General features: G+C 34.0%; 1 long non-coding RNA gene across 1 annotated transcript; it reads left to right on the top strand.

Annotated features, from left to right (window-relative positions):
- Window positions 1-1,547: 1,547 nt before the first annotated feature.
- LOC125094382 (uncharacterized) lies at window positions 1,548-12,534 on the top strand. Its single transcript, XR_007125492.1, has 3 exons — window positions 1,548-1,636; window positions 9,298-9,425; window positions 12,481-12,534. It is a non-coding gene; the product is annotated as an uncharacterized LOC125094382 (long non-coding RNA).
- The last annotated feature ends 896 nt before the right edge of the window (window positions 12,535-13,430 follow it).

The raw sequence follows: 13,430 nt of genomic DNA, 5'->3' as shown, positions 1-13,430 counted from the left end.
AACTGCAAAAGAATTATACATGTATGGTGAATTAGCAAAGAAACATGAATGTGTATATTTTTTAGTAACACTAAAAAGCTGCTATAACCCAATTAAATACAAACCACAGTGTAAGTGGAAGTTCCAGAACAGGATTTATGTCAAATTCTGTAAAGCTGTTAATATTTATTATAATTTTGAACATTATTTGCCTGTGGGTTGTTCTTTAATAATTAACATAGTTCGCTGGGCAACATAAATATTACCTTTGGAGTAGTTCTAGAAAGCACACATGAAAATTAGTTTAGCTATATTTTATCTTGCAAACTGGTACTCTTAAGCATTTAACGAGATTTACTAAAGTTACAATGAGATGTATACAACATTCTGCACCTAGTAAGGAAAAGTTGCCTCTGATGATTCTAACCTATCTTCTTCATATGGGGATAGGGGCCATGTTGTAAAGTGAGGGCATATCTTTGGAGGTCTCTTGCAACTGGGATTATTTTTAAAAAATCAACCTTAACCAGAGAAGGCCGTGAGCCGGGGACTCTAAGGCACAGATATATATGGCTGAAAACTGAAGAGAACGTAACAGACAAAATGCCATGTGGTATTCAACAGAATATTCAACAAACTAGATGGGAATTATGTGTCTTCTAAAGTATACTAAAGGACTACACTGAAATTATTCCTATTTTTTCCATATATGTATGTTTGCTAATGTTCACATGACTTATAATTTCCCCAAGGAGCCATTATCACTCATATATGCTGGTAACAATTCGAGTAGCATTCCCAACAGAACCATAGGACTTAACATTTGTTTTCAAAATTAAACATAAACTCTAAATTTTTATGTACGAATATGATTAATAATATATATTTTTAAGAAAGCTAATGTTTGGGGCACTGGGGGGATCAGTCAGTTAAGTGTCTGACTTTGGCTCAGGTCATGATCTCAGGGTCTTGGAACTGAGCCCCACCTTGGACTCTGCGCTCAGTGGGGAGTCTGCTTAAAAGACTCTCTCTCCCTCTCCTTTCCCCCCATCTCTCCCCTGCTTGAACTCTCATGCCTTCTCTCTTTCAAAAAAATAAAATATTTTAAACATACTTTTTAAAAAGGAAGCTAATGTCTTAGAGGTTTCAGGAATTCCCTTTTCAGGGCTTCTAAACTTGAGGTTTATGCAGTTTAGTTTCTTTAATTTTGAGGGTAATCATATTAAATCTTAGCTTCATCATCAGGCCCCACCCCCATTTAAGTGGGTCAGCTTTCCTTTTAGCACCTTTTCATTGGTAAAAATATGAGTAAGCATTCAATGGCCATTTCTATAAACAAATAATAATATTGAACAGAAAAGATGTAAAACAGCGTCCACAAAGTTTGTTGTCATCTGACTCTTATCAGGTACTCTACTATTGAAATTACAGTTTTCTCTGATCTGAGTCATTCCTTTTTCTTCAAAAGTACCTAATTAGAGGTTGACCGTTAAAAGATTACTTTCATTAATAAGGATAACTCTAAGAAAATTATTTCTATAATAATGTGCTCTATTCTTTCTCTGTAGGGATATGTTAAGGTTGCTGCAGCTTGGCCATTCTTGGTTTGGCTAGAGAGTTAAGTTCATCTCCCACCAGCCCAGTTGTAGAAAGAATGGTGAGTCTCATCCTTGATTGAGGTTGCCTTCTTACTCAAGAACGGGCAGACATTCAGACAATAGAGGAAGATGGCAGGGGAGATCTGCCATTGTCTGTAAAAGTCACAAGTAAGCAGAGCATAAAGAGATGATTTCCAGTACTTGCCCTTTAGGATTTCATATTTTGTCATTGTGAATCTATATCTTATTTTTTTTGTTGGTTTGATTTTTGTTTTTGTTTTTGTTTTGTTTTACAGTATCACAAGATCTATAGGAAACTCACTTGGAGAATATTAAAACTGTAAGATCTTTATATTACATAATTCTAACCTTTATATAAAATCTGTTGAGCTATAAGCAATAGGTAAGATTCTATCAATGCTACATGGTAATACAATGTCATTGCAAATCACAACACTCCTCTGGCATATTTATATCAATATAAATACCCGTTACTTTCTGAGAAGTTTGATGTCTCCATGCTTCATTTTTCTCAGGTGGCAAATGGGAACAAAATGCACTTATCCACAAAGATTGTTGAGGGAATTTAGTGGGTTAGTCAATGTAAAACACTTAGAACAGATCCTGTCTCAAGGTAGGGTTTTATAAATTTATTTCCATTTTAAGTAACAATATATTTTTAAATATTTTACTTATTTCTTTTTCAGAGAGAGAGAGAGAAAGAGAGAGAGCACAAGCAGGGGGAGTGGCAGCCAGAGGGAGTAGCAAGCTCCCCACTGAGCAAAGACCATGACCTGAGCCCAAGGCAGACACTTAATCAAATGAGCCACCCAAGTGTTCCTCAAATATTATTATTTTTAAAGTAGTTTAACTTACATTATTCAACACAATAACTTTGACATAGGTACAGATATTATTTGTCACATTTTAACAAATATGTTAACACACATTTATTGAGTGTAAAACACCACGCTAATTGCCGTGGGAGATACCAGAACACCCTAAAGAAATTAGCAGTGAAGGCAACATGAAGAACATGAACCCAATGTGGAGGAGAAGGGAATACATAGTATATTGGAGATTCAAAATCAGGCTATCATGGGGAGGAGAAGAGAGAGATATTAAATGTTACCACCTTGGCTTGCAAAAAATGCAAAATATAGTTTTGGAATTCTTTATTAAATTATTTTTTCCCCTCTTTAAAAATGATCTTGAAAGAATACTGATTTTATGGTAAGCTTCAACTCGTTTTGTTATAAATCTAGACAATCTCAAGATATTTAGCCACAGTTATATATTTTACATTTCTCCCAGCCTAACAAGAAAATATTCATCACTCCTAACTTTAGCCAATGGGCTTTCACCTTTTATAGTTACTCTGGAGGAAGGTTCTCAGATCAAAACTCTGAACTCTGAATCTCACAATTTTTGGCTGGTAAACTTTTTTTCAGAGAGTGGAATTTTCCATCCACTCAGTTATTGTTTTTTCTCTTTGGTCCAAATCTAGAACTTTATTTTTGCCACTTTTTTAAAAACTTTTTATCTTTCCTGACTTTCTGAGAATGTCATATTTTGCCTCTGATACTCACAGCATCCTAATTCCAAAGACCTCAGACTGGATTCTCCTTGGGTCACTATGTTTCACTGAAATTGCCTGGAATTGCCCATTAGAAATAGACAGTTGTGCCTCTCCTCTTTAGGCTCCAACTTCCCTCTGGAATTTTTTTTTTTCTTTGATTATTTCTTCTAATAGGCTCTGCTATCACATCCCTCCCTCTGGTTTTCAATTCAAAAGCCAAATAACAATTTGTTCTTGATTCTCATTTGAAAATCTACATTAAGATTAGAAACTTGAAGATATGGGTTCTATTATTAGTTTTAGCTGGCTTTGTAAGCTTGAACAGTTTGGAATGACTTCTCTAAGTGTTGTATTTCTTATTTGAAAGATAGATTATTTACATTATCCTTTTCAGGTAAAAAATATAATGAATTCATAAATCTCAATTCTTTGAAGTAATGTATGGACTAAACTATCCAAGAGCAGAAATGCATCACTGTGATACTTAGCTACCATTATTTTTTCATGTTTTTATTTAAGTTCCACAGAGTTAACATACAATGTAATATTAGTTTCAGATGTAGAATTTAGTGATTCTTCACTTACATCAATGTGTAGTGCTCACCACAAGTGCCCTCCTTAATACGCATCATGCATCTAGTCCATCTCCCACCATCTCCCTCCATCAGAGTTAAGAGTCTGTTTCATGGTTTGCCTCTGTCTTTTTTCCTCCCTCTACGTTCATCTCCTGTTTCTTAAATTCCACATATGAGTGAAATCGTATGGTATTTGTCTTTTTCTTACTGACTTATTTCACTTAGCATAATATGTTCTAGTTCCATTCACATCATTGCAAAAGTCAAGATTTCATTCTTTTGCTGGCTGCGTAATATTCCATTGTATACATGTACCACATCCTCTTTATCCATTCATCAGTCAACGGACATTGGGACTCTGTCCTAAATTTGGCTGTTTTTGGTAATGATAAGCTGCTATACGTTGTTACTGTGATATGTAAAGTTACTAAACTGCTGTCTTTCGAAATGATTTAAATGCCTAAAATATCCTTTTCTTATAGGGGTGAACCAGGATCAGGAAAGAGACCAGAGAGATACATTTTAATGCGATGCTTTTGTGAACTATTATGCTGAATTATGGGAGTGATTTCATGATTTTTAATCTATAAAATGGCAATTTTGCATGGTTCAATCTAACACAATTTGAATATAAAATCTTTCTTTTTGACATGTGTAAAACTTTGAATTATAGCAGCCTACACATTACTAAGAACTCATTTTGCCCCATTCTTACATATATATTAGGAGGTATTCATCTTTGTTATATTTTAAATATCATGTAAAGTCCCACATTAATTTTTACACAAATTTACTTTATTTGGATAATCTATCATATTTTAATAATTCACATTTCCTCACCTCCTCTGTACTTTGAACTGCTCATTATTTTTATCATAACATAATGATAAATATTTAAATGCTTATTTTAAATTGTAGTGCCATAGCATATATTAAATTCATATTTACATAGAAAATAAGTTCTCAAGAGGCACCTGGGAGGGGCACCTGGGTGACTCAGTTGGTTAAGCATCTGCCTTTGACTCAGGTCATGATCCCATGATCCTGGGTTCCAGTCCCGCATCAGGCTCCCTGCTCAGCGGGAAGCCTGCTTCTCCTTCTTTCTCTGTCTGCTGTTCTGCCTACTTGTGCTTTCTATCTCTCTGTCAAATAAATAAATAAATAAAATCTTTTAAAAAAAAAAAAAAGGAGGAGGCACCTGGGTGGCTCAGTTGGTTAAATGCCCCACTCCCCATTTTCGCTCGGGTTCTTGTTGCAGGGCTGTGGGATTGAATAGTGCTCTGGGTCCATGCAGTCTACTTGAGATTCTCTCGCTCCTTCTCCCTCTGCCCCTCCCCCCACTCTCTCTCTAAAACAAATAAGTAAATCCTTGGGGGAAAGATGTTCTCAAGGAAAATATAAAAACACTCATAGAAAAATTTTTATTATAATATAAATTAAATGGCTATTCCATTAATGTAAATGACATGATTACTGAAAAGACTTCCTATCATTTGGGGTTTATTAGTATTTAAGAACAATGACGTAAGAATAAATACACTTGACACATTATAGCACAAATAATTGTGACCAAAAATGATACACAGAGCAATACTACTAGATACAAGTATGTTGTCTAAAAGTTTTGCTTTGAGACTTAAATCTATGGAGAAAAAGGAAAGTGAAATTTATACTTATTTGAGAGAATTTTCTTTTTTCTAGAACACAAATTGAATTAAGAGCTCAAAAGGAATGAGAAATACACATATTCACACATACCCAAGCTGGGTACTAATTTCTAAGATAGCTTTTCCCTGTATCTGTGGTGGAAGGAAAATTTACCAGGCTAAGCTTGGTATTTATGACAAGTTTTCACATTGTCATTTTACTAATCCATGAATATGAGGATTAATCACTTCTTCCAGTGACACAATATGTTCCTGTCAAGTTGAATTCTTTTTAAAAGAAAATCCACTAGCCTGAACATTTAAGATAACAAAAATCAACCTAAGTTTGCTCAACTTTCTAATACTTGAAAGTAAATATGTCTTATTGGTACATTTCTTAAAATGATGTAATCCTGATGTAAAAACTGAATCACATTATAACCCAAAATGGCATGTGGCCTATAATATTAATAACTAATTTTTATACTTCCCTGATTCATTTGATCTCTTTAAATGAGTATGTTACCATTTTGTTCAACCAGTGCTATGAGTTGATATAAAATATGATTATAAATGACAGCATAATTAAAAACACTAGATTGATGATGCATTAATGTCTTATCCTTCAGCAATCTGATTATAAAACATTCACAATGAAAAATATTTATATCAAAAATTCACCTACTCCCACCTCCCAATGTTGTGAAATAAATTAATTACCAGTAGTTGAGTGCAGATTATTTAATCTCAAATCACATTTCACATTTTATAGGTCAAATAAAAACCCTAAATTTTATACTATTAAAGAGATAATCAAAATCAAATAAAAGAAACAATCAAAATAAGATTTTCCCTATGATGACAAGGATAATAAAGTAATTATGAGCCCTGTGTACCACAAGACTGGCTAATTCTTACTTTACTTATTTCAGTTTAAAGTGAAACACGTATTGAATATTTTTATGTTCAAAGCAATAGGCTAAATGCCAAAGAAACGAAAGTGGTAAAGTATTTAACCAGTTTACTTTAGGTTAGTTCAGTTCAATAACTTCTTTTGAGCATAAGCTGGTTTAGGTACTTAGAGAGTCCCTAGGTACTCTCAGGGAGAACAAAATAAACTGGTTGTAGAGGCACATCTTGAAAAATTACAATGATGTAAATTTCCAGCTAGACATGATCCATTAAAAAATTCCAATGACAAAATCGTGCAATGATGATTTCATAATTATGAGAAAAAGCTAATGTCGAATAGGTGTTTGTATATTAAGCCTTGCCTTTGAAGATTTCTCTGTAATTTTACAGATTGTATTCACTTTCACTAGATCAATAGTGCTAGAATTTTAAAATAGTATGTTTTCTCACATGTGCTTTTCACCATCAGTGTATATGTACAAGTCCTGTATTATGTTTATTCAAGTATTAAGGAATTAAATTAAATCTTTATCTTTTAAGAACAGTCAAAACCATCCATTTGCCTTGTCAATTACATTATATCTCATTCAGGAAAATGATGACTAGGCAGTATTTTTTTGAACCTGGATAAGTTATATTATGCAATCAACTACTAATAATTTATCAGAAGACATAAAACTTAGAAGGATTTTTTAACTTATTGGAACCTATAATATGTCACAAAAAACAAAGGATTTGTAGACTCATTTCAACTCTAAGGCATCATTGCGATTTCTTGAACTAGAGCTGAATTTCTTGACCTGAGCTGAATTCCAAACTGAAATGTGAGATAGTCCATTCCACTCCATTGAAACTTCTTATTTATCCACAGCAAAATAACATGAATAGGGGGAAAAAAAGAAGGAAAAAATCTAAAATAACTGTTTTCATTTCCTTTTTTCCCTCAATATTGTTAACAAGACAACTGGAATCAAAATATGGTTTTGTTTACCAAATTTTAGCTTGGATCTATATTTAATGCAGTAAAGTACAAGAAGTATAATTTATTTATGTCCTTTAGTGAACATTTCTTGTTTTCATGTTCCTTCCTGATTTTGTTTATATTATAATCTTAGAAACTATTAGCTATATATCTGAAATTCTTTTTAACCTATGATAGTGATATATGTAACCTCAAGAGTTATCTTTCTAATGTATCATAATTTATTTTCTTTTCATTACAATATTCAACATATTATAATGATTAGTTGGAGAATTTATTTGTAAGTGCAGTTAAAATATTTAAGTTAGTGTGACATGAAGGAAAACAGTTTTGAAACTGAATTACTTCATAAATTATAAAGTGTATGTTTGTTGTAATGCAAGTTTATCATTGCAAGCATATGGTAATGCTATATAAACCATATGTCTTCATTTTCAGGAAACATATGGAAAGTGTTCAAAATAAGTACGTTATAAAAATATGACAGGGTTGATAAAGGGTACTTTTCCAGTAAATAAACAATTCCCCATGGGAGTAAAACATGAATAATGGATAATAATGTAATTCGCCTAAAAATCTTAGCTAGATAAAATTGACAGTTCAAGTATATAAAGAGGATTACTGCACTATGGTCATCATTGTTGTTAGCTGCTATAACCTTTAAGATTATATGTGTGTGTGAACATGCATGCATGTGTGTGTGTGAATGGGCGGGTGTGGTGTTTGTATGTGTGTAATATGTTGAGACAGGATGATTCTAATCCCATTCAGCAAATGGCAAAAACCTTTGCTAATATTAATTGAGTAGTGCTTAAAACCTTTCAGTGATTTAAAATATCAAAGGTACTGTCAACATAGTTTTCCAAATATATACTTTCACCTCTGAATTGCAACAATACCAACAATAAAGGTATTCAGTAATCTCAAATCCGGATGTTACATATTTGAAACCAAACTGCACAGCAATGGCTGCATTCATGAACTGTTGTAATGGCATCTGCTAAGCAGATACCGAGGCTTGGGCTCTCTTCTTGGGTACTCCAGTTATTTCATTAAAAAAGTTCCCTATATGTGCGGCTAAGCAGTGACTTTTATTTTTTTCCTTTATTTTATTTAAGATTTTATTTGAGAGAGAGAGCGAGTGAGTGACAGAGCACAAGCACGGGTATAGCACAGGGAGAGGGAGAAGCAGGCTCCTTGCTAGATCCCAGGACCCTGGGATCATGACCTGAGCTGAAGCCAGATGCTTCACCGAGTGAGCCACACAGGCATCCTGTGAAACAGAGATTTTTGATACTATTTGGCAATACTGGCATTAGTCTCATTCTTTACCTCTGAATCAAACATAATTACTTCATGGCGTGCTTCACCGCCTTATACCAAGCTTCAATTTACAACTTAAGTGCGTTGAAATTATAAAAGTATATCTCATCACTGCAACGTACCTACTGAGTAGTGACCCAGAATGTTTGTGGGTTATGGAACATCATTTTAGATTGTTTGGACATCCTTAAGCTCTGGTTATGTTCTTAATTCTAAAACAGAAGGACCAATTGTAGGAAAAAAAAAAGACAATTACAAAAGTGAATTAAAGAACAGAGTAGGTATACTACATACAGCTAGAAATTGCTTTAAATTTCACACAAATTATTTTCACAAATCTATAATTAAAAGGAGAGCAAATAATTGACCTATGAAGAAATCTAAAACAATCACAAGCATAGGCAAGGAGGTCAACTTCACACAATGCTCCAAATATGAAAACAAATGGAAACTAAAATGAGAGATAAAGTACATTTCTTACTTAAATGCACAGCCATTAAAATAAAAACATATTAATATGTTTATAGTTACATTTTATATGTTATATATTATACATATATTAATATTTTATTATATTTTATATATTATCCATTACACATGTGTGTATATTATATATATAGCTAAGAAATAAAGCAAACTGACATCATCTTTGTTTTCTTTACATCTGGCTAATATTTGTTATTTCTTCTCTTTTTGATGCTAGCCATCCAGATACATGTGTCGTGATAAATCACTGACATTGTGACTTGCATTCCCTGGGGATGAGTGATGTTAAGCATCTTTTCTTAGGTCTATTGGCTATCTCTGTGTCTTCCTTGGAAAAGTGTTCAGGTACTTCTGATCTTTTTTTTAATTGTTTTTTTGTTTGTTTCTTTATTTTTCAGTGTTGAGCTGCCGGAGTTCTTTATATATTTTAGATATTGACTCCTTATTAGATATGTCATTTGCAAATATCTTCTCCCCTCCAGTAGATTGCCTTTTCATTTTGTTAATGATTTCCTTTGCTGTGCAAAAGCTTTTTAGTTCGATATATTACCCTTTGTTTATTTTTACTTATATTACCTTTGCCTGAGGAAACAGAACCTCAAAATATTCCTAAACCCAAAGTTCAAGTCTTTATTGCCTATGTTTCTTTTCAGCTTTATGATTTCGGGTCTCACATTTAATTCTTTCATATACATTTTGAGTTTATTTTAGTGTATGGTGTAAAAAAGTGCTCTGGTTTCATTCTTTTGCATATAGTTGTCTGTTTTTCACAAAACCATTCATTGAAGAGACAATCTCTTCCCCATTGTATATTCTTGCTTTTTTTTTTTTTTTGACACAGATAATTGACCATGTAAGTGTGGGTTTATTTCTGGGCTTCCTATTCTGTTCTATTGATCTATGTGTTTGTTTTTGCACCAGAGCCATACTGTTTTGATTCATATAGCATTGTAGTATAGTTTAAAGTCAGGACCTGTAATACTCTCTGTTTTGTTCTACTTCAATGTCTTTATCTGCTAAGGGAGCATTAAAAATTCCTAATTTATAGGACTACTGTGTTGAATAAAAGAGAAATTACATGTAATGTTTAATTCTAAATTAAGCACTTAATAAATCTATTTTTATATATTGGTATATATTCATACATGCATGTAGATCCAAAATCTTATATGTATGTGTAAATATTTTTCCAGCTTTATTGACATATAATTGATGGCATTATGGAAGTTTAAAATACACACTGTTATGTTTTGGTACATATATACTGCAGCAGGATCACGACAATAAGGATAGTTAATGCTTGTCACCTTACATAATTACCTTTTTTTCCCCTCTATGTGCTGAGAATATTTATATCTACTCCTTTAGCAATGCTCAAGTAAATAATACAGTCCTGTTCACTCTAGTTGCTGTCCTGTACAGTACATCTCAGAACATATCCATCCTATAAACGGAAGTTCATATTTTTACCAACATCTCATTGCCCCAACCCTTCAGGCCTGAAAATTACCATTCTTATCTCTGTTTCTATGAGTTTGACATTTTAGATTCCACATGTTAGTGATATCATGCAGTACTGATGTCTCCTGGCCTAACTTTACATCAGTTAGTATAATGCCCTCAAAGTCCACCATGATATCCTTTTTTTCTGTGCTAAGTAACATTCCATTATAATTATTCTCACATTGTATTTATCCATTCATCTACTGATGGGCACTCTTAAGTCATTTCTTTGCTATTTTGATAATGCTGAAGTGAACATGGGAATGAAAATATCTTTTCAAGATACTGATTTTGTTTTGTTTTGTTTTGGGTTTTTTGGTAAATATCCAAATGAGGGATGCCTGGGTGGCCCAGCTGGTTAAGCATCTGCCTTCGGCTCAGGTCATGATCCCAGGAACCTGGGATTTAGTCCTGCATTGGGTTCCTTGTTCAGTGGGGAGCCTGCTTCTCCCTCTGCCTGCTGCTCCCCCTGCTTATGTTCTCTCTCTCTTTCTTAAATAAAATCTTAAATTAAAAAAAAAAAGGGAAAAAATGGGATTGCTGTCTCAAATTGTGTCTTTTGGAGAAGATTGTTTTGGGTTAAAATGTTGGAGAACTTCTGAGTTTCATGAACTTGGATATCCAGAGATCTTCCTACATTTTGGAAGTTCTTAGCCATTATTTCTTTAAATACGTTTTCTACCCTTTTCTCCATCTTATCTGAGACTGCAGTATTGTACAGGTTTTTTTTTTGTTTTGTTTTTTTGTTTTTCTTTAAGATTTTTATTATTCATTTCTTTGACAGAGACAGATCAGAAGTAGGCAGAGAGGCAGGCAGAGAGAGGAGGAAGCAGGCTCCCGGCTGAGCAGAGAGCCCGATGCGGAACTCGATCCCAGGACCCTGAAATCATGACCTGAGCTGAAGGCAGAGGCTTTAACCCACTGAGCCACCCAGGCGCCCCTTGTACAGGTGTTTTTGTAATGGTATTCCATAGTACATGTAGGCACTCTGAAACTCTTTTCATTCTTCGTTGTTTTCCTCTAACTGGATAATTTCTAATTACCTGTCTTTTACTTCACAAATTCTTGATTTTGCTTGATTAGTCTGTTATTTATGCTTTCTCTTGTAGTTTTCTTTTCATTTATTGTATTCTTCAGCTCCAGAATTTCTGTATTGTTCTTTGTTATGATTTCTCTCTCTGTTAAATTTCTTTGTTCATGTGTTGTTTTCTGATTTTATTGAATTGTCCTTCTACTCTTTCTTGTACTTCCATGAGCTTCCTGAAAACAATTTTGAATTCTTAAATGGACACATTGCGATCTCCATTTCTTTAGAGTTGATTGCTGGAAAATTATTATATTCCTTTGGTGGTGTCCTGTGGCCTTGATTTTTCGTGTTCTTTGAAGTCTCGTTTTGCTCACTTTCCATTTGAAGAAGGAGTCACCTCCTTTAGTCTTACTGACTGGTTTTAAGACAGAAATACCTCTCATCAGTTGTGGGCTGAGGCTCAGAATTTTTCTATTCTAGGAGAGAAAAAAGTGGGTCTCCTTAGCAGCATCTTTTACTGCCAGGAAACCAGGTGCTTACTCACACGCTCTCACTTTCCCCATGTGGGAGAAGTCCCTGGCCAAGAAGTGTTCTCTGGTCACTGAGTTATGGCTCCTTGGAGAGGAGTGACATGTAAGGTGAGACTGTGCCTTTTGCTCTCTCCATCCAATCTCAAATTATTTTTATTTCAAAGGTGTGCTAGCGCTTCTCCACTGGACTCCTAGACTTCCACAAAGGCATTCTTACCTGTGAGTGATTGCTGAAATCAGTATATTTGATGGAAAGATGGTAGAAAACTCTTATGTCTCCTTTTTAATGATGTAACTCCTATATAAACTTTTTAGGGTAACTATTTCTTTTTTTAAATAGGCTTCAAGCCTAGCGTAGAGCCAGTGGGACTTGAACTCACGACCCTGAGATCAAGACTTGAGCAGAGATCAAGAGTTGGACATTTAACTGACTGAACCACTCAGGTACCCCTAGTGTAACTATTTTATTATTACTTACATGTTATTATTGGTAATATATGACATATATTAGCTATATTAATATATAATATGTATTTTATACATATGTATTTTAATACACGCACATACACACACACAGATTTTCCTCAAATAGAAATAGCTGATCAAATGAAACAGATTTTTTGACATATTTGTAGATGATCCTGTGATTATTGTCTCAACCCATAAATATGGTGAATATTATTCTTTGCATCATATTGAACTATTATTCACATACTGTTTTTAACAGTACTGTAGAGTTTTATTCACTGAGTTTTAACTTTAAAATTTGCAGTCTTATTTGTAAGTGAGATTGCCTGGTTATATATGTTAGAAGAATTTTATGGAAATGTATCATTGATATAGACAGGATCATAATAATGATTGCTATAACTGGTAATTTACCACGTAGTCAATATGTGCATGTCATGGCTCCTCTGATCAGGACTTAGGAACGTAGTGGATCTCTGGAAGCATCGATTTGGCCCCTTCTAAAAGTGCTTCCCTCCAGTGATAAATATATCCTGATTTTTGACAATGTGAATTAGATTTACTTGTTTTTACCTGTTTTATCTGCGTAAATGGAATCATGTAGTTACGTAATTAGTAGTGCAATCTTAATGATGTTTTATCTTTAATATTATTAAATAATTTGGGGCACGTGGGTGGCTCAGTGGGTTAAGCCTCTGCCTTCAGCTCAGGTCATGATCTCAGGGTCCTGGGATCAGGCCCTGCATCGGGCTCTCTGCTCAGCAGGGAGCCTGCTTCCCCCTCTCTCTCTGCCTGCCTCTCTACCTACTTGTGATTTCTGTC

The sequence above is a fragment of the Lutra lutra genome, chromosome 2 (assembly GCF_902655055.1).
Source record: "Lutra lutra chromosome 2, mLutLut1.2, whole genome shotgun sequence".
Classification (NCBI taxonomy): Eukaryota; Metazoa; Chordata; class Mammalia; order Carnivora; family Mustelidae; genus Lutra; species Lutra lutra.
This window is presented reverse-complemented; position numbering and strand designations above follow the sequence as displayed.